Genomic DNA, 27215 nt, shown 5'->3' on the forward strand with positions numbered 1-27215 from the left:
ATATCTTTAAGGCTTAAGGTGCATTTACACTGTGCAATGAGCAGTAGATTGTCGGGAAGGAAGCTTTCCTTCCTTCCCAGCAGTTGTCTGCTAACTCAGTGGAGGAGAAAGCTGCAGCGATCTCCTCCACAGTATGAGAATGAGGGATCGTTATTGCAATCACTTGTTCTCATAGAGGTGCATTGTTTCTGGGAAGCAGATCGCTGTTTAGCCCAGAAACAATAATTTAGGTGCCTCCCCGAATGACAGGATCAACTGATTACGAGCAGATTGTTGGGAACAAGCATTCGGAGGAACGCTCATGATAATCTGCCCGATTATTGCAAGGTGTAAATCCACCTTCAGTGGCGAGTGTAAAAACTTAAGGATATTGCCATGTTTAACATGAAAACTTGATTTAAACAATAGGTCATTTTCTGACGTATCTGTAGTGTACAGGGACTGTAATACCCGTCACTACCAAAGTGTCCCTTGGTGTGCTGTCGTCCCTCCTTAGTTATGGAGAAGTTGGTATATGTCAGTTTTATAAAATGTCATGTAATACAATGCTATGTGTTTCCCTGTTACTATGACACTTGCATGTACAGGCCTGCTAGGGGTGTCATTCCAGCTTCTAGTCACTAGAGGGAGCTAGGGAGCCCTAGTCTATATAAGGCCCAGTCAGGGAAGGGAAAGGGAGACGGAGTCTAGTGTCTGTAATCTACAGTTGGAGATTAGACAATGTCAGAGACAAGTCCAGGCCTGAAGCCTGCTGTCCAGGAGAAGATTCCCTCCTGAATTCCCATATGCAGAAACAGGAATATCTTAGCTAAAGAGCCTGAGGAAGCAGCTGAGAGAGACCGAGGCAAAGTGCAGAGAAGCAAGAGGTACTAAAAATAACAGAGGAGGTACTTTCTAAAGCTATAGCCAAGGATATAAAGCCAGAACTAGGTTATTGGGCCTTGGTGAAGAATTGCTATATTCCAGGATCAGACAGAAATAGAGTGCAAGCTCCTGTACTGCAAGTCCTGTGTTCAACACTCTGTAATCACCTTGCTAAATCTGTAATTGCCTGCATCAACCGTATTGCAAAATCGACTGTATGCCAAGGAACTGCGATTCCAATATTGTCTCTGCATGAAAACTACTAAAGTTGGAGTTCTGTTTTAATACCACGTGTTCCTCAATTTATTCCTGCTATCCGCAAACGGCGTGACACCGTTTAATTGGCACTGGCGTCACGAACAATTTCTACCATCACCTGCCTATGCAGAGAGTCAGCCGTCTCAGGTTAGTGTCTATTGCACTACTACACCCAGGAACACCTTCACACACAACTTGAGTACGTTGCACCTCTCTTTTGGCGTCACGAACAGGATACGCACGCTTTCCAGTGCAAGAAGCGTGAACTTTGTGCCTTATACAGTTGCCCTGTGACCAAAGTGACAAATTGCCTGTTTATTGAAAGTGGACTTTGTGGACTGAAAATCATACCCAAAGTGTACCAAAAAATTCTAAAAAGCGCTGTGTAGTGTTGCGCTACCAAGAGGAAGAAAATCGCCGCATTGGAGTGTGGTTTTGTGGACTTTTACCAATCCTGCTTGCTGTCAGTGAATAGACAGCGTTTATACCCAAAGATGGCTGCTGGGCTTGCTGAATTTACTGCTGCGTCACCTTCATCCCGAAAAGGCGGGAAAAATTGGCGCCTTTCCGAGAAAAGAGCGGGAAGGAGTTCAAGGTCAGGCGCCACTGCTTATCTGGACATTTGCATGTCTGCCAGCATGGACACCGCCTTCCATATACTGGAATACCTGGGGGGCGGCCTCCCAGTGCAGTGGGAGGAGCTGGCTGCTGTAATTGACGCGACCCTATCGCTCTCCTCAGAAGGATCGAGCATGTTGGAAAGTGAGCATCATTGTGCTGCAATGTCTACGCCTAAAATACCGCAAGTGCCTGATGTTGGTGTAGAGCCAGAGGAGGCTCCACCGGCCTACTCTCCGGGACCGGAGACACCCGCCTGCCGCCCAAGGGAGAAAGAACCAGAGCCCTACTATGGCTCGTGGAGAGACTTTTTTCAGCCCTCGTTCAAGTGGTCATCACTTATGGCGGAGATCCGGGAGGCCGCTATAAAGCGGAATACGAAGACCAAAATCGTTTATGAAGAATTGACTAAAACAATCCATGAAAAGCATGCTAACACCCAACCCCGCCTGGAAAGGAGAAAGGGAGTGGTGCTGTCATTCGACAAAACCCGTGGCTACGGGTTCATCCAGGACTATCTAACTGGCAGAGACCTCTATGTGAATTGAAGGTCTGTCAAAAGAGACTACCTCCCTTCTTATCAGCACAGCCTCCGTGAGGGAGAGAAAGTGGAGTACACCCCTGCCGAGAGCCTGCGAGGCCCTTATGCCACTGCCGTGACCCTTCCCAAACGAGCACCTGAGGACTGGGAGGCAGAAGAAGGAGAAGACTACTCTGGCTGCGAGCGGGAACCTGAACGCTCTCCAGAGCCGGCCCATCACGCCTTTCAGGAGCGGAGCTCCTTCATTGGGCCTAACGTCTTCTGGCAGCCAACCGTGTTGGAGAAATGGGTGAGCCCCTATCCTTCCCCCGAGCTGCCTCGTCGGGAGAAGACCATACAAGATATGGAAAACTTGAAAGGACTTCATGCTACCTTGGAGAACATCCGGAGGGGTCGGAGACCAGACGCATCGCCAGAACCTGCAGAGGCCGAGTCCGCGCCATCGGTGACTGTACCTGCGCCGGCGGCGCCAGCAGATGACAGCGACTCCGACACAGAGAGCATCAGTGAGCAGATTGTCCGGCTGGAGGAGAAGTTGCGGGAGCTGCGCAAGATCGCGACCGCCAGGATCCAGACGCCGCCAAAGAAGGACGAGGTAAGGGTGCCTGTCACCACCCGTAGACCACCTTCTGCTGCCACCGCTCCGTCAGTGCCCCAAAGGAGACCCCCGGTTGTTGTGAATAGCTGCGCAGAGCCCACCGGACCGCTTGAGACGGCGGTATCCACTCCAATCCATCCCACCATTATCATGCCGGGACCGGTACGGTCCACCCAAGGGTTTACCCCTAAGCCCATGGGGCCAATACCTATTAGGGGCCCCTTCACCTTGCAGCTGCCCCCTAATACAGTTATGTGGGCCCATCCTCCTGTAGAGGACTACTACAGGCCGTACTTGCCAGCAGAGCCAAGTGGTTATGATATGCCACTGTGAATCAGCCTGCTAGGCCTTTGATTTATTTCACTGCAGAAGTTTGATGTTAACCCTTCCAGGACAGGAGTCCTATGTTTCTGGTCCTTTGTTGCGGCTGCCAGTTTGTCCACGGCTCAGTGGTAGGTGTTGACCACTGAAATCACAAAGTCAGCAAGGCCACGTTTGTTTCCAGGACCTCCTGCCTGCTTTTGCTACCCCACGCCAAGTTGTGCCTGTTCCTTTAGTTGCACCTTTTACCCTTCACCCCCCTTTTCAGGTTGATCAGGGGTCTTACAGCACTTGTCTTTGCTGTCCTTTTATTGTGCAACTTCATACTAAGGAACCGTGCCCGGAGACAGACTCAAAAGAACCTGAGCCTCTGAGATTTTTGCTCTTTTAAAGGAAATGTGCCCAGAGATGGACTCCACCGCATGAGAGCCTCTGTGATTTAATAGAAAAATAACCTGGGTACGGACTCATGTTTGTTCTTTGAGCCTCCAAGAACTTTTATACTGTTTTATCTATTTTGCTGTTCTATCATGGACTTATTCATTGTCATGGACTATCCTGGTTATAATGTTACGCTGTGCCAGGTCAGCGCCCCCGTTCCATTCATTATCCTGAGAGAAGAGAACGACACCCCTTGTCACTACCCTTCACTTTTGCCAATTGGACCTGATGTAAATGTAAATGCAGATGAATTACATGTATGTATGCCTGCATGTCTCTATTTTCTATTTCAGGTAGAGATTCCAGTTGGGCGACTCATGATGGAGTACGAGGTCATACTCAGCTTAAAGCAGTGGGGTATGTAGTGTACGGGGACTGTAATACCCGTCACTACCAAAGTGTCCCTTGGTGTGCTGTCGTCCCTCCTTAGTTATGGAGAAGTTGGTATATGTCAGTTTTATAAAATGTCATGTAATACAATGCTATGTGTTTCCCTGTTACTATGACACTTGCATGTACAGGCCTGCTAGGGGTGTCATTCCAGCTTCTAGTCACTAGAGGGAGCTAGGGAGCCCTAGTCTATATAAGGCCCAGTCAGGGAAGGGAAAGGGAGACGGAGTCTAGTGTCTGTAATCTACAGTTGGAGATTAGACAATGTCAGAGACAAGTCCAGGCCTGAAGCCTGCTGTCCAGGAGAAGATTCCCTCCTGAATTCCCATATGCAGAAACAGGAATATCTTAGCTAAAGAGCCTGAGGAAGCAGCTGAGAGAGACCGAGGCAAAGTGCAGAGAAGCAAGAGGTACTAAAAATAACAGAGGAGGTACTTTCTAAAGCTATAGCTAAGGATATAAAGCCAGAACTAGGTTATTGGGCCTTGGTGAAGAATTGCTATATTCCAGGATCAGACAGAAATAGAGTCCAAGCTCCTGTACTGCAAGTCCTGTGTTCAACACTCTGTAATCACCTTGCTAAATCTGTAATTGCCTGCATCAACCGTATTGCAAAATCGACTGTATGCCAAGGAACTGCGATTCCAATATTGTCTCTGCATGAAAACTACTAAAGTTGGAGTTCTGTTTTAATACCACGTGTTCCTCAATTTATTCCTGCTATCCGCAAACGGCGTGACACCGTTTAATTGGCACTGGCGTCACGAACAATTTCTACCATCACCTGCCTATGCAGAGAGTCAGCCGTCTCAGGTTAGTGTCTATTGCACTACTACACCCAGGAACACCTTCACACACAACTTGAGTACGCTGCATATCTCTCTCAACCTTTTCTTTAAGGAGGTGATCTATGCTGAGCCATTCAAGAGCAAGGAGTATTCTGTAGCCTTCGTTAGCCCCGATTATGAGTACCACAAACAATGATCCCACAACAATGATAATACACACAGTGATGTCACGGTACAGAGATAGTAAACACTGTGATGTCACAATACAGAGATAGTCATTTTTGTAGAGTCACAAAACAGAGATAATAAACCATGTTATAACACAGCACAGGGATGATATAGGCAGTGATGTGACAGTATAGGGATAATATAGACAGTGATGTCACAGCACAGGGATAATATAGGCAGTGATGTCACAGTGTAGGGATAATATAGACAGTGATGTCACAGCACAGGGATAATATAGACAGTGATGTCCCAATTCAGGGATAGTATAGACAGTGATGCCACAATATAGGGATAGTATACACAGTGATGTCACAGTACAGAGATAGTAATTTATGTAAGGTCACAATACAGGGTTGATAAACACTGTTATATCATAGTAAAAGGATAATGTAGACAGTAATGTCACAGCACAGGGATAATATAGACAGTGATGTCACAATTCAGGGATAGTATAGGCAGTGATGCCACTATATAGAGATAGCCATTTTTTTAGGTGTTATAGTGAAACGAAAAAGGGCTTATTAGCCTTTGTGCGGTGCAGTTATATGTTCTTAAGCCTTTTTTGGGGTGTATTAGTGGGAAAAAAAGGCTTGTTAGCCGTTGTGCAGTGAAGTGACAAAATTACAACCTTTTTTGTGTGTATTAGTGGAAAAAAAAGTGCTGTTCAGCGGTGCAGTTATATGTTCTAAAGCATTTTTGGGGTGTATTCATTTCCTTTTTATTTATTTATTTGATCTAAGAGTATGTCAGACAAAGAAGTGACAGGCGCTGCACAGGGGAGTGGCAGAGGCCTAAATGTTTCTGGTGCAGGCACAGGTCGCAGCAGAGTAAGGGGCCGTGGCAGCAGGAGTTGCAGCGAGAGGCCTGAGCTCCCGGTGTCATTTAGCGGTCGTGTCTTGACCAGCAACCCAGCGGTTCTTGAATGGTTGACTCGGTCCCAAGTGACATTAGACACCCCCAGCCAAGAGTCGGTGGGTTCGTCAGACACAACCCTTAGTTGGCATGGCCAGGGAGCAGGCCCTGTGCCCTTACCTGTCCTCAACCTGCCTCTGTCCTTTTCTGTTCCCTCAGCCAGACAAGTATTATATATGCTGTGGGCTCAGCTCCACTCTACAGTGAGGACGAGCTACTAGAGGACAGTCAGCAGCTACTGGCCAGGCAAGATGTGGAGGAAACATCCGCCGCTTCCTCCGGTATGCGGGCAAGTAGTGATGAGGAGAGTGGCGTGGGAGCTGGTGTTGCGAGTGGTCAGGCTCCTGGCTCAGAGACTGTTGAGGAGGACATCAGTGACGTGCAGACAGTACTCAATCATGATGTAGCCCAGAGCAGTTTCTAGGTAAAATTTGTCTCAGGGCGAGTATCAAAAAAACTCCCCCCCCCCCCCCCCCCATCAAAACTGCTCGATGAAATCATATCAGAAGAGTACTTTTTTATGCTTAACACAAGATTTATTGAGAGCAAAAGAAAATCATAAATTACTGTTTAAACTGCTAAAAGTCGCAGGCAGAGTGGTACAGGAGAACTGCAGTATAAAGGAAGGCAATACCCTTAGAAGAGTAGTCATGAAATACAATCATCAATAATGTGCAAAACCCAAAAACTGTCATGTTAGCATTTAATAACTAACTAAAACCCAATCACAGCAGGTCTCAACTAGCACACGCAAGTAAATGTACAAAAACCAAGTAACATATAAAACCAGATTCAAAGCATAGATGGCAAGGCGGATTACTGTATACTGTACATAAAATGTATGGAGGTTACACCATGCCAGACAATATAACCTCTGTGCCATTCTGTACAATAAACAGTATAACCCCAAGACAGTGTAGGCTAACTTACAATTACTTGGCTTGGCCCTTGCGGATCTCGGACGCCACTTCAACACTTGGCCGGGGGCTGAGCGGAGCTGATGTTGTGCTTTATCCTAATGAGAAATATTTCATAATAAGGATTTGGAGAAGGGGCAGAGGGATATCAGAGCAGAGAGAGGCTGGTGCTGCTACTAGTGGGTCATGCCATGGGGGAGTAATAAAGCCCACCATAATGCCCCCCCCAGTAGAAATAATTCTCCTTATAATGTGCAAAACATACCCCCTTGTAATGCCCCCAGTTGAGCTAATGTTCCCATAATGTGCCAATATAAAATACCCCTTCTCAGTGCCCCCGTAGATGACCCCATAGTGCTCCTCTCCCCCCTTCCCCATAGTACCCACCATAATGTGTCCCAGTATAAAATGCCCCTATACAGAGGCCCCCATATAAAATACCCCTTCTTTTTAGCCTCAGTAGATGCCCCTATAGTGCCACCCAATAATGTGCCAGTAATAAGTGCCCCAATACAGTTGCAAGAAAAAGTATGTGAACCCTTTGGAATGATAAGGATTTCTGCACAAATTGGTCATAAAATGTGATCTGATCTTCATCTAAGTCACAACAATAGACAATCACAGTCTGCTTAAACTAATAACACACAAAGAATTAAATGTTACCATGTTTTTATTGAACACACTATGTAAACATTCACAGTGCAGGTGGAAAAAGTATGTGAACCCCTAGACTAATGACATCTCCAAGAGCTAATTGGAGTAAGGTGTCAGCCAACTGGAGTCCAATCAATGAGATGAGATTGGAGGTGTTGGTTACAGCTGCGCTGCCCTATAAAAAACACACACACCAGTTCTGAGTTTGCTTTAAACAAGTAGCATTCAATTCCAGCATATAGAGTAACCCCTAAAACAACAATTTTATTGGTATACCTTAAAAGGGATCCCAATTGGGTCCACTTGTTATAACGCAAATAATATATAAACAGAATAGTGTATCCTATAATCACGTCCAGTGTACTTGGTAACCTGGGATATGGGGATATTTGTCCCTATAGCTACCCCTGTCCTATAACCTCAGCCCAGGTAGTTTAGGTGTATGACTATATAGTCAACCCTGACCAATCGTATTTTTGTATATGTCTGTACCACGTTATTGTTGTTTTTTCTTTTCTTTCTTTTTGCATCCAGTAGATATATATACAGTACAGACCAAAAGTTTGGACACATCTTCTCATTCAAAGAGTTTTCTTTATTTTCATAACTATGAAAATTGTAGATTCACACTGAAGGCATCAAAACTATGAATTAACACATGTGGAATTATATACATAACAAACAAGTGTGAAACAACTGAAAATATGTCATATTCTAGGTTCTTCAAAGTAGCCACCTTTTGCTTTGATTACTGCTTTGCACACTCTTGGCATTCTCTTGATGAGCTTCAAGAGGTAGTCCCCTGAAATGGTTTTCACTTCACAGGTGTGCCCTGTCAGGTTTAATAAGTTGGATTTCTTGCCTTATAAATGGGGTTGGGACCATCAGTGGCATTGAGGAGAAGTCAGGTGGATACACAGCTGATAGTCCTACTGAATAGACTGTTATAATTTGTATTATGGCAAGAAAAAAGCAGCTAAGTAAAGAAAAACGAGTGGCCATCATTACTTTAAGAAATGAAGGTCAGTCAGCCGAAAAATTGGGAAAACTTTGAAAGTAAGGGCTATTTGACCATGAAGGAGAGTGATGGGGTGCTGCGCCAGATGACCTGGCCTCCACAGTCACCGGACTTGAACCCAATCGAGATGGTTTGGGGTGAGCTGGACCGCAGAGTGAAGGCAAAAGGGCCAACAGGTGCTAAGCATCTCTGGGAACTCCTTCAAGACTGTTGGAAGACCATTTCAGGGGACTACCTCTTGAAGCTCATCAAGAGAATGCCAAGAGTGTGCAAAGCAGTAATCAAAGCAAAAGGTGGCTACTTTGAAGAACCTAGAATATGACATATTTTCAGTTGTTTCACACTTGTTTGTTATGTATATAATTCCACATGTGTTAATTCATAGTTTTGATGCCTTCATAGTCATGAAAATAAAGAAAACTCTTTGAATGAGAAGGTGTGTCCAAACTTTTGGTCTGTACTGTATGTATATCCATTAATGATTTATATCCTCACCTCATATCTTGGTAAACTAGGAATATCCCTGCTGTACCCCCATAGGGACCTGTGAGGGGTAGGAGTCTAAGTACGTGGACAGGGGGCCTCCACCATTAGGAGCCCTCCCTGGGCTGAGGTTATAGGACAGGGGTAGCTATAGGGACAAATATCCCCATATCCCAGGTTACCAAGTACACTGGATGTGATTATAGGATACACTATTCTGTTTATATATTATTTGCGTTATAACAAGTGGACCCAATTGGGATCCCTTTTAAGGTATACCAATAAAATTGTTGTTTTAGGGGTTACTCTATATGCTGGAATTGTTTACAACTATTTACCCCATTATATATTTATGTATATTGACATTGCTGGAATTTGATTTTCACAAGTAGCATTGCCTGATGTGAATGATGCCTCACACAAAAGAGCTCTCAGAAGACCTACGATTAAGAATTGTTGACTTGCATAAAGCTAGAAAGGATTATGAAACTATCTCCAAAAGCCTTGCTGTTTATCAGTCCACGGTAAGACAAATTGTCTATAAATGGAGAAAGTTCAGCACTGCTGCTACTCTCCCTAGGAGTGGCCGTCCTGTAAAGATGACTGCAATAGCAGAGCGCAGACTGCTCAATGAGGTGAAGAAGAATCCTAGAGTGTCAGCTAAGGAGTTACAAAAGTATCTGGCATATTCTAACATCCCTGTTAGCGAATGTACGATACGTAAAACACTAAACAAGAATGGATTTCATGGGAGAATATCACAGAGGAAGCCACTGCTGTCCAAAAAAAACATTGCTGCGCGTTTACAGTTTGCACAAGAGCACCTGGATGTTCCACAGCAGTACTGGCAAAATATTGAGTTGTTTGGAAGAAACACACAACACTATGTGTGGAGAAAAAGAGGCACAGCACAGTCACCAACATCAAAACCTCATCCCAATTGTAAAGTATGGTGGTGGGGGCATCATGGTTTGGGGCTGCTTTGCTGTGTCAGGGCCTGGACAGATTGCTATCATCGAAGGAAAAATGAATTCCCAACTTTATCAAGACATTTTGCAGGAGAACTTAAGGCCATCTGTCCACCAGCTGAAGCTCAACAGAAGATGGGTGTTGCAGCAGGACAACGACCCAAAGCATAAAAGTAAATCAACAACAGAATGGCTTAAACAGAAGAAAATGCACCTTCTGGAGTGGCCCAGTCAGAGTCCTGACCTCAACCTGATTGAGATGCTGTGTCATGACCTCAAGAAAGCGATTCACACCAGACATTCCAAGAATATTCTGAACTCAAACATTTCTGTAAAGAGGAATGGTCAAGAATTACTCCTGACCATTGTGCACGTCTGATCTGCAACTACAGGAAACATTTGGAAAACAAAAAGGCGACCCAAGGGGTGCCACAAGGAAGAGAGGGGAGGGGGGGGGAGGGACCATGCCCACCCTAGTATACCCACAAACACACCCCTGTAGAATCACTCGGCAAAAGCTCCCGAGTGCACATATCAGAAAAAACAGAAAAAAGGAGCCAAAGCGCCAGATAATGAATGTAATAAATCCTTTATTGGAATATAACAAGTATAAAATACATATAAAAATGCGGGGGGACAAGAAGAAGAGGGAGCAGGGAGGAGAAAAAGAGCGCCACCCTGGGAGGAACGCTCCGGTCTGGATAGTAAAATATATGAGAGGTCAGCGGGATAAGAATCTATAATAAATAAGTAACCTGCCCGCAGACAACTCTGATTGTATAGTAGGCAGGTGGGTCAAAATAAATGACAAAACCCAAAACCAGGCTGGATGTTGGCGCCCGGCCATGAAAGGATCAAACATAAAAATGAATGAGTAAATGAAAAAAGACCGGGAGAAGCAATGAAAGAAGACCTCACCTTAAACAGACCAGGAGTGGACCGACCAGGATGGCGCTACCCCAACGCGCGTTTCGGCGTGCCTTCGTCAGGAAACATTTGGTTGACGTTATTGCTGCCAAAGGAGGTTGAACCAGTTATTGAATCAAAGGGTTCACATACTTTTTCCACCTGCACTGTGAATGTTTACATGGTGTGTTCAATAAAAACATGGTAACATTTAATTCTTTGTGTGTTATTAGTTTAAGCAGACTGTGATTGTCTATTGTTGTGACTTAGATGAAGATCAGATCACATTTTATGACCAATTTGTGCAGAAATCCATATAATTCCAAAGGGTTCACATACTTTGTCTTGCAACTGTAGATGCCCCCCAATCATGTGCCAGTAAGATGTGCCCCCATAGATGCCCCTAATCATGTGCCAGTAAGATGTGCCCCCATAGATGCCCCCAATCATGTGCCAGTAATAAGAGCCCCCCCACCATCATGTGCCAGTAGCCAGAGTGCCCCTCTATCATGTGCCAGTAGCATCCTATTATGTGCCAGTAGCCCCCCTCAGTGGCGTACCAAGGGGAAGTTCCACAGAAGCCGGCGCCTGGCGGAGTCGCGTCGCGGTGCAGCAGTGGATGGAGGGGTGACTCCGTCATGGCACCCCCCGTCATGGCACCCCCCGTCATGTTGTGCGCCGCCGCAATAATCCTTCCACAGTGGAAGGATTATTGCGGCGGCGCGCAACATGACGTCACGACGCTGACGGAAGCGGAAGGATCCATTACCAGCGGTCGGACGGAGCCTGAGGCATCATCAAAATGTGAGTAAATAATTGTGTAATTAAGGGGTGTGTGTGTGTGTAATTAAGTGGGGGTTTGTAATTAAGGGGGGGGGGTGTAATTAAGGGATGTGTGTGTAATTAAGGGAGGGGTTTGTAATTAAGGTGGGGAGGGAGGGGGTGTAATTAAGGGGGGGAGTGTGTAATTAAGGGGGGGTGTAACTAAGGGAGGGGGTGTAATTAAGGTGGGGAGGGAGGGGGTGTAATTAAGGGAGGAGGTGACGTGTAATTAAGGGAGGGGGTGTAATTAAGGGGAGAAGAGAGGGGGTGTAATTAAGGGGGGGGTGTAATTAAGGGAGGGGGTGTGTAATTAAGGTGGGGAGGGAGGGTGTGTAATTAAGGGGGGGTGTAATTAAGGGAGGATGTGTAATTAAGGGGAGAAGAGAGGGGGTGTGTGTAATTAAGGGGGGGTGTGTGTAATTAAGGGGGGGTGTAATTAAGGTGGGGAGGGAGGGGGTGTAATTAAGGGGGGGTGTTATTAAGGGAGGGGGTGTAATTAAGGTGGGGAGGGAGGGGGTGTAATTAAGGGGAGAAGAGAAGGTGTAATTAAGGGGGGGTGCAGGATTTGTTCATTTTATTGATGGGGATTTGTATTTTTTTTCTTTTTGGTGCAGATGGAAAGTGATTTTTTTAAGGGGGTGCAGGTTTTTATTTTATTAAGGAAGGGTTAAGGGGTCTATTAAGGGGCGGTTAATGGGTTTTATTAAGGGGGGTTAATGGGTTTATTTCGTTAAGGGGGTGTGCAGAGGTTTATTTTATTAAGGGGTTTCATTTTTATTTATAAATATTATTGAAAACATTGAAAAAAGTTTGTGCATGTTTTCTTAACTTTCTTGGGGGGGGGGGGGGGGGGGTGCCAAACAAAGGGTTCGCCCCGGGTGCCAAATGCTCTAGGTATGCCCCTGGCCCTCCTTATGTGCCAGTAGCCCCCCTTATGTGCCAGTAGTCCCCCTTATGTACCAGTAGCCTCCCTTATGTGCCAGTAGCCTCCTATCATGTGCCAGTAGCCCCCCCAATGTGCCAGTATCAATTGCCTCTCTCCTTCCCACCCCCCCATGTGCCAGTATCATAGTGCCATCTCCCCCCCAATGTGCCAGTATTAAGTGCCTCTCTCCTTCCCTCCCCATATGTGCCAGTATCATAGTGCCAACTCCCCCCCTTCCCAATGTGCCAGTATCAAGTGCCTCTCTCCCCCCCCCCCCATGTGCCAGTATCATAGTGCCAACTCCCCCCCATGTGCCAGTATCAAGTGCCTCTCTCCTTCCCCCCCCATGTGCCAGTATCATAGTGCCACCCCCCATGTGCCAGTATCAGATGCCAACCCCCCTCCCCCCATGTGCCAGTATCAAGTGCCTCCCGCTCCCACACTTATGCTTACCTCCATGTCAGCGATGCAATGCAGCCTCTTCCGGCCTGTGTCCCGCGCTGTATGTCCATATATGGAGTCAGTGCTTGTGTATTCTAATTTAGCCTGTATTTCAGAAAAGTTTCTGCTGGGACTCGAACCTACGACCTTCTGTATCAGAGGCAAAGCAGAAGAGTCTACAGTAGAAGTCTCATATTTTTTCAGGCAGTGGCTATGCAGCTTTTAGAGCTGTGTGGGTAAGTGCTTTGCCTCTGATACAGAAGGTCGTGGGTTCGAAGACCAGCAGACACATCTCTCCCTCTCCTGAGGACGGCAATACAGATGACTATGCCTGGGATTCGTCTGATTGGAATCTCGTAAATGAGAAGCATGCAAGTTGTGACAGGGCGTCTATAAAGTACGATAGTAAGGGCGCTGCCGGGAGGTGAGAGAAGGCTGCCGCCGTCCTGCATGTCGTTACAGTGTGGTGTGGTGTTTGTGGCAGTTGCTACACCTCGCTGTCGGAGCCACCCTGCCCGCCCAATCCAAGAAACGGCCCTGATGTAGCCGATCGCAATTGGGAGCCGGGTGATGAAGGGGCTTAATCATCATCGGGAGAAGAGGGTGGCAGCTTGCGTTTGATTCAGCAGGGTGTCAGCAGTGGGAGGTCGGGAGCCAAACGTGCCCAGGGTAGACCACCCGTTTCGCAGGAGCCTACCGGACCGGAAAGTAGTGGTGCAGGGGTTCATGGAGGCAGCGGCCGTAGCAGTCAGTCAGTGCGAAGTGTTGGGGGTAAAATCACCCACTAGGCGTTGTGGCAGTTTTTTGTTAAGCCGCCGGAGGAGGTGAACATGGCCATTTGCCGAATCTGTGGGCAGAAGGTGAAGCGTGGCCTGGGTGCCAATGTTGCCGCTGCATCACGCAGTGGCACGCACCCGTTTTCAGGTAGTCAAGGCTCCACCACCTCAGTCGAAGGGAGCTGTTTGTCCTTCCCATCATCTTCTGTACTGATGCTCCTGCTCCTCCTCCTCCTAATGCTCGTCAGTCATTCCGTCAGCAATCAATCACCAAAGTGATTGCCAAGAGACAACAGTATGCGTGCACTCATCCAATGGCGCAGAAGCTGAACATGCTCCTGGCCAAGTTGCTGGTGCTGCAGTCCCTCCTTTTCCAAGTGGTGGACGCTGCACCTTTCAGAGAACTGATGGCTTGTGCCGAGCCGAGGGGGAGAATCCCAAATCGCAATTTCTTTGCCAAAAAGGCAGTACCAGCCCTGCACACGTATGTAGAACAGAAGGTGGGCCAGTCCTTGAGCCTGTCGGTGTGTGCCAAAGTGCATGGCAGCGCCAACGTGTGGAGCTGTGACTACAGACAAGGACAATATATGTCCTTTAGGGACCACTAGTAAATGTTCCTGCCCAGCCACACCAGGAACTTGCCCAGGTGACGCCGCTTCCGCCTCCACGTTCTCATGCCGTTGGTCCTGCGACAATGTCTGCCTCCTCATCCTCCACCGTATCCTTAGCCACCACTGCAGGGACCCCCCCCGAGAATATAGTGAGAGAGAGGGCTTTTCTACTAGCAGAGAAGCAGGGGAAGGAAGAAGAGCGTGGACGAGAGGGTTACAAACTGCCGCGGGACCTGAAGAGACCACCCACAGCCGCGGCACAGGGAGGAGACAGAGCATTTCTTCTGCTCACACACAGTGTCGGGAGCCTGCGTGAGCGCCTGGAGCAGGGTGTGTGAGTCTGCGCACGGTGACGCAAAAGACCGGCCATAGCCGCGGCTCCGGAGGAGACAGAGTGTTTCTTCCTGCAGCCAGCGTGTATGTGAGCGCCTGCAGCCAGCACAGCAGGGTGTGTGAGTCAGAGAATAAGTTAAGAGACTAATAGTTCAGCTATGATATGAAAAACATTTTGTGAACCTCTTGGAATGATCATTTTCCACTGAAGAAACAGACCTGCTTTTTTTTTGTGGCTAGCAGTAAGATTTTATAATTAATTTTTTTTTAACAGAAAATTGCCCTAAATATTAGAAACTGGTGATGTTTCTTTGTCCATTGGTTACCGGGTTTCTGAGTTTTACCTAACCCTGCCTGCATGATGATAACTTATCATCATGCATCTCTCCTTTTAAATAAGGTTAGAGCTGTACGATAGGTTAAATAAAATAGTCTGTTCTATAAGCACCACATTATTTTTTTTTCAGCCGCCACAAAACAATCTGGAAGTGCCCCTCCCGAAACCAGGCTCTGGATCCTCCACTGGACTGCAGTTCTCCTATCAGCTGCATTGCTATCACTTACAAGCAGGACGACATCTTATATTAGGCTCAAGAGTGTTTATGAGTATCAGTGCAGAAAAGGGCACCTGGTATAGCTCGATTTTGATTTGAACACTAGAGCTAGTGCAGAAGGCCACATTATATACAGCACCTTGCCACTCTGTGGTCTCCTTATGCTGATGTCACTTTTTCCAAATTTTGTTATGTTGCAGCCTTGTGCTAAAATAAGAAAAGAAAAAAAACACATGTTTTTCCTCATCACTCTGCACTCAATACCCCATAATGACAAACTGAAAACAAAATGTTCTAAATCTTTGCTAACTGATTGAAAAGGAAAAACTAAAATCTTTAATTGACATAAGTGCTCAAACCCTTTTATCATTATTTACATGAAGTACCTTTGTCAGCGATTACAGCTAGGGTTGAGTGAACCCGAACTGTAGAGTTCGGGTTCGTACTGAACTTTAGGATTTTTTAGTAAAAGTTCGGGTTCGAGTTCGGTGTTCAGCGATTTAATGGCGCTTTTTGAAAGGCTGCAGAGCAGACAATCAACAAGCGTTTAACTCTGTGCCCTTAGAAGCCATCACAGCCATGCCTACTAATGGCATGGCTGTGATTGGCCAGTGCAGCATGTGACCCAGCCTCTATATAAGCTGGAGTTACGTAGAGCTGCACGTCACTCTGCTCTTACTAGTGTAGGGATAGGATGCTGCTGCTGTGAGGGAGAGAATAGGAAAGAATCTGTTATCAGAAGTGCTTGTTAACTTAGCGATCTACAGCGATTTAGTTTTGTGGGTGCAGTGCACCATTTTTTTACCCTGCCCTGAGCCCAGTGACACAGAAAAATAACTTTTATCCGTCTATTAGTTAGATGGGTGTCGGCGTCCATTTTGTGCAAGTTCAGTGCACCTGCACAGCATATGTGCACTTGTGTCAAGTGTCAGTTATATTCAGGGTTTAAAAAAACACACATTTTTTGCAAGATAATACATTTTGGGTCCTTTGCTGAATTTGTGACAGTCAAATACAAGCTGTAAATACTGCAGTTATATTCTGGGTTTAAAAAAACACAATTTGTTTGCAAGATAATACCTTTTTGGACCATTGCTGAATTTGTGACAGTCCAATACAAGCTGTAAATAATGCAGTTATATTCTGGGTTTAAAAAAACACCCATTTTGGGCAAGATAATACATTTGCGCCTTTGCTGCATTTGTGACAGTCAAATACAAGCGTTAGATACTGCTGTTATATTCTGGTATTAAAAAAAACACCCATTTTGTGGCAAGATAATACATTAGCGGTCTTTGCATTTGTGACAGTCCAATACAAGCGTTAGATACTGCTGTTATATTCTAGTATTAAAAAAACACCCATTTTGTGGCAAGATAATACATTTGCAGCCTTTGCTGCATTTGTGACAGTCAAATACAAGCGTTAGATACTGCTGTTATAATCTGGTATTAAAAAAAACACCCATTTTGTGGCAAGATAATACATTTGAGGCCTTTGCTGCATTTCTGACAGTCCAATACAACCAGTCAATATTGCTGTTACATTATTGGTTGACAAATTTAAAAAAAATTGTGACCGTGAAGTAATTTTATAAAACATAGATCACAGCAATGGGTTTCTTTCAAGGATATTTATTTTTCAATGGATATGCGGCAAGAGATTTTATTGTGCAAATGTTTTCGGCCGTATCTGGCCTTCGTCAGGCACTATGGAAATTACAATAGGGCAATTTTAGTAACAATTCATTTCGGGTCAATTACATCATTGATTATTGGTACATATTCATAATATACATATGTATCTCAAAAACAGAAAATAAAAAGTAAAAACAAAAGATTTGCCGTCCTTTGATTATCCAGTTACTTGTTATATAAATCACAATGGTATAAAATATCTGCTTTTTGGTTAAGGAAGGTATATCACCGTTTATGCATTTTACTTACACCTGGTCAAATTGTCGGGGTATTGTCTTTGCTGATATTACAATTTAATATTTTTATACGTATTTTCTTATTGTGTGCTCATATTCGTACGTTTGGGTACATCATCTGACATTTGATCTTATACTAATCTTATCACCACACGCTGCAATTCTCAATCTTCTCGTGCTTCAAAGACATTGGACCATTATATTGTGATAATAATCCTCATAATAGTACTTTTCTACCATGATCTTTTAACCATAACATATATAATCATATATAATCAAGCAGGGTTATCCTATAGCTAGTAGCTACTTACCTGTGCCGCTGGAGGTAAACAGGGGAAGATGCTGTTGCATACGAGGAGCCTATGGCCGCCGAAATGTGTGTATATACACATAATTGTACTGCCGGTCTCTGCTCTTTTATAAGAGCCATAAGGTCGGCATGTAGTGGCGTTGTAGGCGGGATCTGTAGGCCAATTCGCGCTCAAAGATGCGGTGGAACGCACCGATTGTATCCTGGTGCGTTCCACCGGCCGGAAGTGACGTCAATAAGGAGGAGCGCACCGCAAGTATCGCTGTGCATTCCACCAGCCGGAAGTGACATGGATGGGTGAATGACTATATATATATATATATATATATATATAAAAATATAAATGTAAAGGATACCCCCTGCGGCACTGGGTGTAGTGTGGTATTCATGGGACCTGAGAAATTAAGGAAAGAATAAATTAGAATATTATAGAATATTATAGAGTATCATCAATTGTTATAGTCCTTATGATACTGTAACATCCTCGTATAATGGTAGAGGGGACCCTCCAGTGTGATGCTGTCAGGAGGTTAGAGTATGTTCCTGATCCAATGTTCCGAAAGAGAAAACGTACAGAAAAGGAAGAAAAAATCCATGTGGTTATTGTCCGGATATAGATATTTATTAAGTAAAGGCTTGTATCTCGTATTCCCTGTTAAGTCCTTTTGGCGTCATGGTTTGCAGGGTATGGATCCAAAACGCCTCCCTATGTTTCAGCGTCTTGGATCGATCACCGCCTCTTCTTGATGTTGGGATATGTTCGATTATTTGGAATTTTAATTGGAAAATACTGTGCTGTGCCTCATTGAAGTGATATGGAAGTGGTAACAGTAAGTTTTGACGGCGTATTGTGGATTTGTGTTGACAAATCCTATCCCTTATTGTTTGTGTTGTTTCCCCCACGTACATAAGACCGCAGGGACATCTGATGGTGTATACGACGAAATCAGTCTCACATGTGAAGTAGCCCTGGATTTTGAAAGGTTTACCTGTATGGGGAAGGGATATAGATGGTCCTCTTTGTACATTTGTGCACTGTGCACAATGTAAACATGGGAAGGTACCTGTTTTCCGTGTATGTAGAAGGGTTTGTCTTTGTGGGGGTTTCGATGGTCCTATGTCTGCCCTAACAAGGAGGTCTCTAAGGTTTTTTGGCCTTTGATTACAGGGAAGTATCGGGTTCTTGAATTCATCTACTTCGGGATACGCTTTATGTAGGAGTGGCCAGTGAGATTTGATTATATTTATTACCTTCCTGGTGCTGGGGTGAAATTTGTGGACAAAGGGGATACGTTTTCCTAGTGGGGTTCGTTTGTCTTTGGTATCTGGTATTTTAAGTATTTTTTGTGGGTAACCTCTTTCCCGGAACCTATTTTTCATTTCTGATTCTCGTTCGTTTCTTATGGTAGGGTCTGTCACTATGGATTGTACCCGTCTAAGTTGGGAGCCTGGAAGTGCTTTCATTGTGGTGGAAGGATGGAAACTGGTGAAATGTAATAGGTTATTTCGGTCCGTTGGTTTGCCGAAGAGATCAGTGGTGAGATGTCCCAAGGGGTCTACGTGTACCACAGTGTCCAGAAAACTAATGGTGCGTTCCACCGCATCTTTGAGCGCGAATTGGCCTACAGATCCCGCCTACAACGCCACTACATGCCGACCTTATGGCTCTTATAAAAGAGCAGAGACCGGCAGTACAATTATGCGTATATACACACATTTCGGCGGCCATAGGCTCCTCGTATGCAACAGCATCTTCCCCTGTTTACCTCCAGCGGCACAGGTAAGTAGCTACTAGCTATAGGATAACCCTGCTTGATTATATATGTTATGGTTAAAAGATCATGGTAGAAAAGTACTATTATGAGGATCATTATCACAATATAATGGTCCAATGTCTTTGAAGCACGAGAAGATTGAGAATTGCAGCATGTGGTGATAAGATTAGTATAAGATCAAATGTCAGATGATGTACCCAAACGTACGAATATGAGCACACAATAAGTAAATACGTATAAAAATATTAAATTGTAATATCAGCAAAGACAATACCCCGACAATTTGACCAGGTGTAAGTAAAATGCATAAACGGTGATATACCTTCCATAACCAAAAAGCAGATATTTTATACCATTGTGATTTATATAACAAGTAACTGGATAATCAAAGGACGGCAAATCTTTTGTTTTTACTTTTTATTTTCTGTTTTTGACATACATATGTATATTATGAATATGTACCAATAATCAATGATGTAATTGACCCGAAATGAATTGTTACTAAAATTGCCCTATTGTAATTTCCATAGTGCCTGACGAAGGCCAGATACGGCCGAAAACGTTTGCACAATAAAATCTCTTGCCGCATATCCATTGAAAAATAAATATCCTTGAAAGAAACCCATTGCTGTGATCTATGTTTTTGATGACTACGGGGTTGGGAACCCTATCCGCAGCAGCAAAAAGCAGAACAGCCACAAAGTTTGGTACAAAACGTAATTTTATAAAAGTCACCTGTTGTGTGACCTCCAAGAAATGTTTCCTCTTTATGACACCGTCACTGCCTTACTGTCAGTGAAATTAATTGTTGACTATTGGCAGTTACATTGTCGCCTGACATAAACCATTTGTTAGTTTGGTTGGTGAACGCAAAGAATGAGGAGAGCGTCAAATAAGGGACGTCGCCCCGGTCGTAGTGCTGTTGGTGGAGCTCCTGTTGCAGGGAGAGGACGTGGTCGATCTGTGCCAGCTACACGCACAAGTGAAACACCTTCCTCAGGTGTGAGTAGGCGACAGAACCTGCAGCGGTATTTGGTCGGGCCTAATGCGGCTCTATGAATGGTGAGGCCAGAACAAGTACAGGCGATAGTAGATTGGGTTGCTGACAGTGCCTCCAGTTCCTTCACATTGTCTCCCACCCAGTCTCCTACTGAAAGATCAAAGTTGGCACCTGCAGCCCATGGCCATCAGTCTTTCATCTCACCCCCTTGCAAATCAGCCAAGCAGTCTGAGCCCCAAGTCATGCAGCAGTCTCTTCTGCTTTTTGATGACTCTGCTAGCAGGGTTTACCAGGGCCATCCATATAGCCCTGCCCCAGAAGTGGAAGAGAATGAGTGCACGATGCCCAACCACTTATGTTTCAGAATGAGTACATGGGAGGACCACCGCAGCACGTCACGGATGATGATGATGAAACACAGGTGCCAACTGCTGTGGCTTTCTGCAGTGTGCAGACCGACAAGGAGGGCAGGGGTGAAGACTGGGTGGAAGATGATGTGGAGGACGATGAGGTCCTCGACCCCACATAAAATCAAGGTCATGCGAGTGACCTGTGTAGTTCGGAGGAAGAGACGGTGGTCGCACAGAGCCAACAGCACAGCAGAAGAGGGAGCAGGGTGCAAAAGCGGAGCGGCCGTTCCCTAGACAGTACGCATGCTACTGCCCACCGCACCAAAGGACTGAGCACACCAAAGCCAGCTCCAAGGAGTTCCCTGGCATGGCAGTTCTTCAGACAATGTGCTGACGACAAGACACAAGTGGTTTGCATGCTGTGCAATTGTAACACCCCAGAGTTGTGTTATTACACGCCTTTACCCCGCTACTATCTTCTAAGAGCCTCTACATTGTCATCTGATATAATTTATATTATGTCTTCACAAATGTGCATGTAAAACCTATGTTCATTTCCATTTCCTTGTAATTTTCCAGATTTACCAGAAAGTGGCAGCAATGCATTTGCCAGGTACAAGTCCTAGTTTAGTGTATCTAGGCTGGAATGGATTATTCCAGCTTAGCTCTCCCTCTGTTCCAACATCCTGCAGCTTGGGTGGAAAAGGAAGTTAGAGTGTAGCCCACCCCCTGCTAGGGGTAGGGTGTGTGTGTAGGAGATCCCCTGCATAGGGAAGAAAGCCAGGATCTTGTCTCGGCTGAGACATTGATCATATACCCAGACTGAAAACCTTCAGCCTCAGCTGGATGAAGAGAAGCAGACAACCTCCAGAGTTCCAGGAAGAAAGCATCCCCTGAGAAACTATCTGTGAGTAAAGTCCAGAGACCTAGGAGAAGCCATTCCTCCTCAGCTAGTCTGTCCCCAAAAGCAGAAGATACAGAAAAGTGCATGCAGAAGATTACTTCCTGCCACAATTACAGAGCTACTAAGCAGTAGTGTTGATCACGAATATTCGAATTGTGAATTTTAATCGCGAATATCGGCACTTCGAGAATTCGCGAATATTTAGAATATCCCAAAATATATTCGTAATTGCGAATATTCGATTTTTAAAAAAATACCAGTTCATGCAAAATTTTATGTGAAAATGTTTATGCGAATTTTATGCGAATTTTCACAATCAAGAAAATAATGCCTGGAGATCACGAATTTGCGAATCCTCGAATATATGGCGAATATTCGCCCCAAATATTCGCGAAATATCGCGAATTCGAATATTGCCCCTGCCGCTCATTCCTACTAAGCAGCCAGTGTATTGTCTGAACGTTTGTTTAGCACGGCAGGGGGCGTTATCACAGACAAGCGCAGCCGCCTGTCCACAGCCAATGTGGACAAGCTCACGTTCATTAAAATGAACCAGGCATAGATCCCACAGGACTTGTCCATACCTTGTGCAGAATAGACATGTATACCGGCCTTACACAGCCATTGTTATACTCCAGCGCAATTGCTCATTGTTGTATTTTTTATATTTCCCACTCTTTTGGGGTGTACACTAATTTAAACAAAAAATAAATAAAATTTAAACCAAAAAACTGTGTTGGCTACCTCCTCCTCCTCTACCACCGCTTCCACCTACACCGCTACGTCCACCGCCTCCTCAACCTCCTACTCCATATGGACCTCCACCTCAAAGATCAAGATTATTATTTTAAATTTTTACGTATTTTTTTATTTTATTTTAAGTCATTTCACTAATTTGTCTGATACATTGTTGGGTGACATATCCCAAATTTTGGGCTGTGATATACCCCTGCTCTACATTGTGGACAAGGAAAAATCTTTCACTAATTCGTCTGTTACATTGTTGGGTGACATTCCCAAATTTTTGCCTGTGATATACCCCTGCTCTACATTGTGGACAGGGAAATACTTTTCACAAATTCGTCTGTTACATTGTTGGGTGCCATTCTTAAATTTTTGGCTGTGATATACCCCTGCTCTACATTGTGGACAGGGAAATACATTTAGCTAATTTGTCGATTACATTGTCGGGTGAAATTCACCAATTTTTGACTGTAATATACCCCTGCTATACCTAGTAGACAGGGAAATAAATTTCACTAATTTGTCTGTTACATTGTCGGGTGAAATTCCCAAATTTTTGGCTGTGATATACCCCAGCTCGACATAGTGGAAAGGGAGATACATTTCACTAATTTGTCTGTTACATTGTTGGGTGACATTCACCAATTTTTGGTTGTGATATACCCCTGCTCTACCTAGTAGACAGGGAAATAAATTTCACTAATTTATCTGTTACATTGTCGGGTAAAATTCACAAATTTTTGGCTGTGATATACCCCTGCTCTACCTAGTGGACAAGGAAATACATTTCACTAATTCGTCTGTTACATTGTCGGGTTAAATTCCCAAATTTGTGGCTGTGATATACCCCAGCTCTACCTAGTGGACAAGGAAATACATTTAACTAATACGTCTGTTACATTGTTGGGTGAAATTCACCAATTTATGGGTGTGATATACTCCTGCTCTACCTAGTGGACAGGGAAATACATTTCACTAATTTGTCTGTTACATTGTCGGGTGAAATTCACCAATTTTTGCCTGTGATATACCCCTGCTCTATCTAGTGGACAAGGAAATACATTTCACTAATTCGTCTGTTACATTGTCGGGTGACATTCACCAATTTTTGGCTGTGATATACCCCTGCTCTACCAAGTAGACAGGGAAATAAATTTCACTAATTTGTCTGTTACATTGTCGGGTGAAATCCACCAATTGTTGGCTGTGATATACCCCTGCTCTCCCTAGTGGACAGGAAAATAAATTTCACTAATTTGTCTGTTACATTGTCGGGTGAAATTCACAAATTTTTGGCTGTGATATACCCGAGCTCTACATAGTGGAAAGGGAAATACATTCCACTAATTTGTCTGTTACATTGTTGGGTGACATTCACCAATTTTTGGCTGTGATATACCCCTGCTCTACCTAGTGGGCAAGGAAATACATTTCACTAATTTGTCTGTTACATTGTCGGGTGAAATTCCAAAATTTTTGGCTGTGATATACCCCTTCTCTACATTATGGACAGGGAAATACATTTCACTAATTTGTCTGTTACATTGTTGGGTGACGATCACCAATTTCTGGCTGTGATATACTCCTGCTCTACCTAGTGGCCAAGGAAATACATTTTACTAATTTGTTTGTTACATTTTTGGGTGACAAATGCTCATCTTTTGCGCTAGAAAGTACATTTGCGGCCTACACTGCATTTAGGACAGTATGAATGATGAGGCCAGAACAAGTACAGACTATAGTAGATTGGGGGGCTGGCAGTGCCTACAGTTCCTTCGCATTGTCTCCTACCCAGTCCCCTGCTGAAAGATCAGAGTTGGCGCCTACAGCCCATGACATCTGTCTTTCAACTCACCCCCTTGCAAATCAGGCAACCAGTCTAAGCCCCAAGTCATGCAGCAGTCTGTTATGCTTTTTGATGACTCTGCTGGCAGGGTTTCCGTGGGCCATCCACATAGCCCTGCACTGATGCCCAACCACTTTATGTTTCAGGATGAGGACATGGGAAGACCACTGCAGCACGTCTCTGATGAAGACAAAACACAGGTGCCAACTGCTGCGGCTTTTTGCAGTCTGCAGATCGACAAGGAGGGCGAGGTAAAGAGTGGGTGGAAGATGATGTGAAGGATGATGAGGTACTAGACCCCACATGGAATCAAGGTCATGCAAGTGACCTGTCTAGTTCAGAGGAAGAGGTGGTGGTCGCACAGAGACACCAGCACAGCAAAAGAGGGAGCAGGGTGCAAAAGCGTCTGTTACATTCCTGGGTGACATTTTACCATTTTTGCCGTGAATAAACCCCTGCTCTGCATAGGTGATGGGAACATAAATTTCTAAAAATCGTCTGTTAGATTGTCAGGTTACATTTTACCAATTTTGCCGTATACAAACCCCTGCTCTGCATAGGTGACAGGGACCTAATTTTTGTAAAATCGTCTGTCCAATTGGTGGACGACATGAACACAGTTTTGTCGTGAATAAACCCCTGCTCTGCATAGTTGACAGGGACCGAAATTTTTTTAAATCGTCTGTTCAATTGGTGGGTGACATTAACCCATTTTTGCCAAAGAAAAACCCCTGCTCTGCATAGGTGACAGGGACTTAAATTTCTAAAATTCGTCTTTAATTGACGCTGGCCCCCTCCTTTTAATCGATCCTTCCGCTTTAATAACTTGTCCCACATTTCCGCTCGATCACATTTCATCCATTGATCTCCCTTGGATGTGGTATCCCTTTCTCACGCTACCTCTCCGGTGTGGAACCCTGATTCCCCGCTACACGTGATCACCATTATAGGTGCAGAAAAGAACATCGAAAGTTGATAGAGAAGATATCTAATTGGATCGTATACGTCACGGGGACGTGCGATCAGGCAGAAGTTATCTAGAGTCAACAAAGCGTCAGCAGGGTCTAACGTTTCCAAATCCAAAATATCGCAGTGGGTAGAAGATAAGCTAGGCCAGGAAGGTCCAGCAGGCTTGTGGACGACAAAGGGCGCACAACCAGGCATGATATTGATCTTGTTTTATTTATAGCTGACGCGTTTCGGGGTGCATGACCACTTTCTCAAGTCTAATAAAATATATAAAAAGGTATAACAAAATGAAAAAGAAATCGGCATAATATACATCTTTGGGCACAAATGGTGCATAATCCACTCCTAATTAGATGAGTGACTAAATAAATAAGCAAGGAAATAAAAAGGAAATGCTAATCCATATATACACGTAGAACATAAATAGGTAAATAAATAAAAAATACATTGATAATTCCCTGTTCGAATGATTAAAAATCAAATCTGTAATAATAAAAAAAAACAGCAGCATTGACGCCAATAAATACGTATAAAATGGCTTAAATATACTTAATAAAATTATGATATAGTGGATAATAACTCATATGCGCAACATAGGCCTATGTTGGTCAGAAACTGTGATACATATATGCGCTGCCTGCCTGCATCTATATCAGGGAATGAGCACCTATGTGTAAGGGCGCCAGAGAGGTGGAAACCAAGAAGGAAACAAATTGCGGATAGGACAGTGCGATTCTTGGACATGGTAGTGCTGGAGGGGGATGGAAACCGCTATCACATGGAGTGGTGGAGTGATGTTGGGGGCTACTTGCTGTATCAAAAGATATATAAATATATATATGTATAGTGATAGGGGGTGGTAAATGTAACAGGGGAGTATGTATAGAGGTACTGAGAAGTGGTAGTAATATAGATTAATATATGCTATTAACTGCCTGTGTCACGTAAAAGTTCTGACAGAGCCTGAGATGGTGGGAAAAAATGCAGATAGATGAATTGCAAGAAGAGGGTATAGTATACCTTTAAGTGGTAAGCTGCGTCCTCAGCTCAAACGCTGCGGGATGGCACGTGGAGCACTCGCTGTATGTTTAGCGCGCGCTCAGTGCCAAAAGATAAAAGGGAGGTGTGAGCGAAGGGACCACTTCAACATCACTCCACCACTCCATGTGATAGCGGTTTCCATCCCCCTCCAGCACTACCATGTCCAAGAATCGCACTGTCCTATCCGCAATTTGTTTCCTTCTTGGTTTCCACCTCTCTAGCGCCCTTACACATAGGTGCTCATTCCCTGATATAGCTGCAGGCAGGCAGCGCATATATGTATTACAGTTTCTGACCAACATAGGCCTATGTCGCGCATATGAGTAATTATCCACTATATCATAATTTTATTAAGTATATTTAAGCCATTTTATACGTATTTATTGGCGTCAATGCTGCATTTTTTTCTTTTTATTATTGCAGATTCGATTTTTAATCATTCGAACAGGGAATTATCAATGTATTTTTAATTTATTTAACTATTTATGTTCTACGTGTATATATTGATTAGCATTTCCTTTTTATTTCCTTGCTTATTTAGTAAGTCACTCATCTAATTAGGAGTGGATTATGCACCATTTGTGCCCACAGATGTATATTATGCCAATTTCTTTTTGTTTATGTTATACCTTTTTATATATTTTTTTAGACTTGAGAAAGGGGGCATGCACCCCAAAACGCATCGGCTATAAATAAAACAAGATCAATATCACGCCTGGTTGTGACTCTGCCCCCCTTTGTTGTCCACAAGCCTGCTGGACCTTCCTGGTCTAGCTTATCTTCTACCCAATACTTACCTGACCGGCGACTTGGCTCTCACCCCAGGTCATTGGACGAGTTCGGCCGCACCAACCTACTATCCTTTTGTTTGTCCTTAATTGCGGTTGCACCCAATTTGGTGTAACCAAAAAAGGTGAGCACACTACCATCACCAAAAAAAGAGCACAGCTAACTGACATACTTACCCTATGAGCGC

The sequence above is a fragment of the Bufo bufo genome, chromosome 5 (genome assembly GCF_905171765.1).
Source record: "Bufo bufo chromosome 5, aBufBuf1.1, whole genome shotgun sequence".
NCBI classification, from domain to species: domain Eukaryota; kingdom Metazoa; phylum Chordata; class Amphibia; order Anura; family Bufonidae; genus Bufo; species Bufo bufo.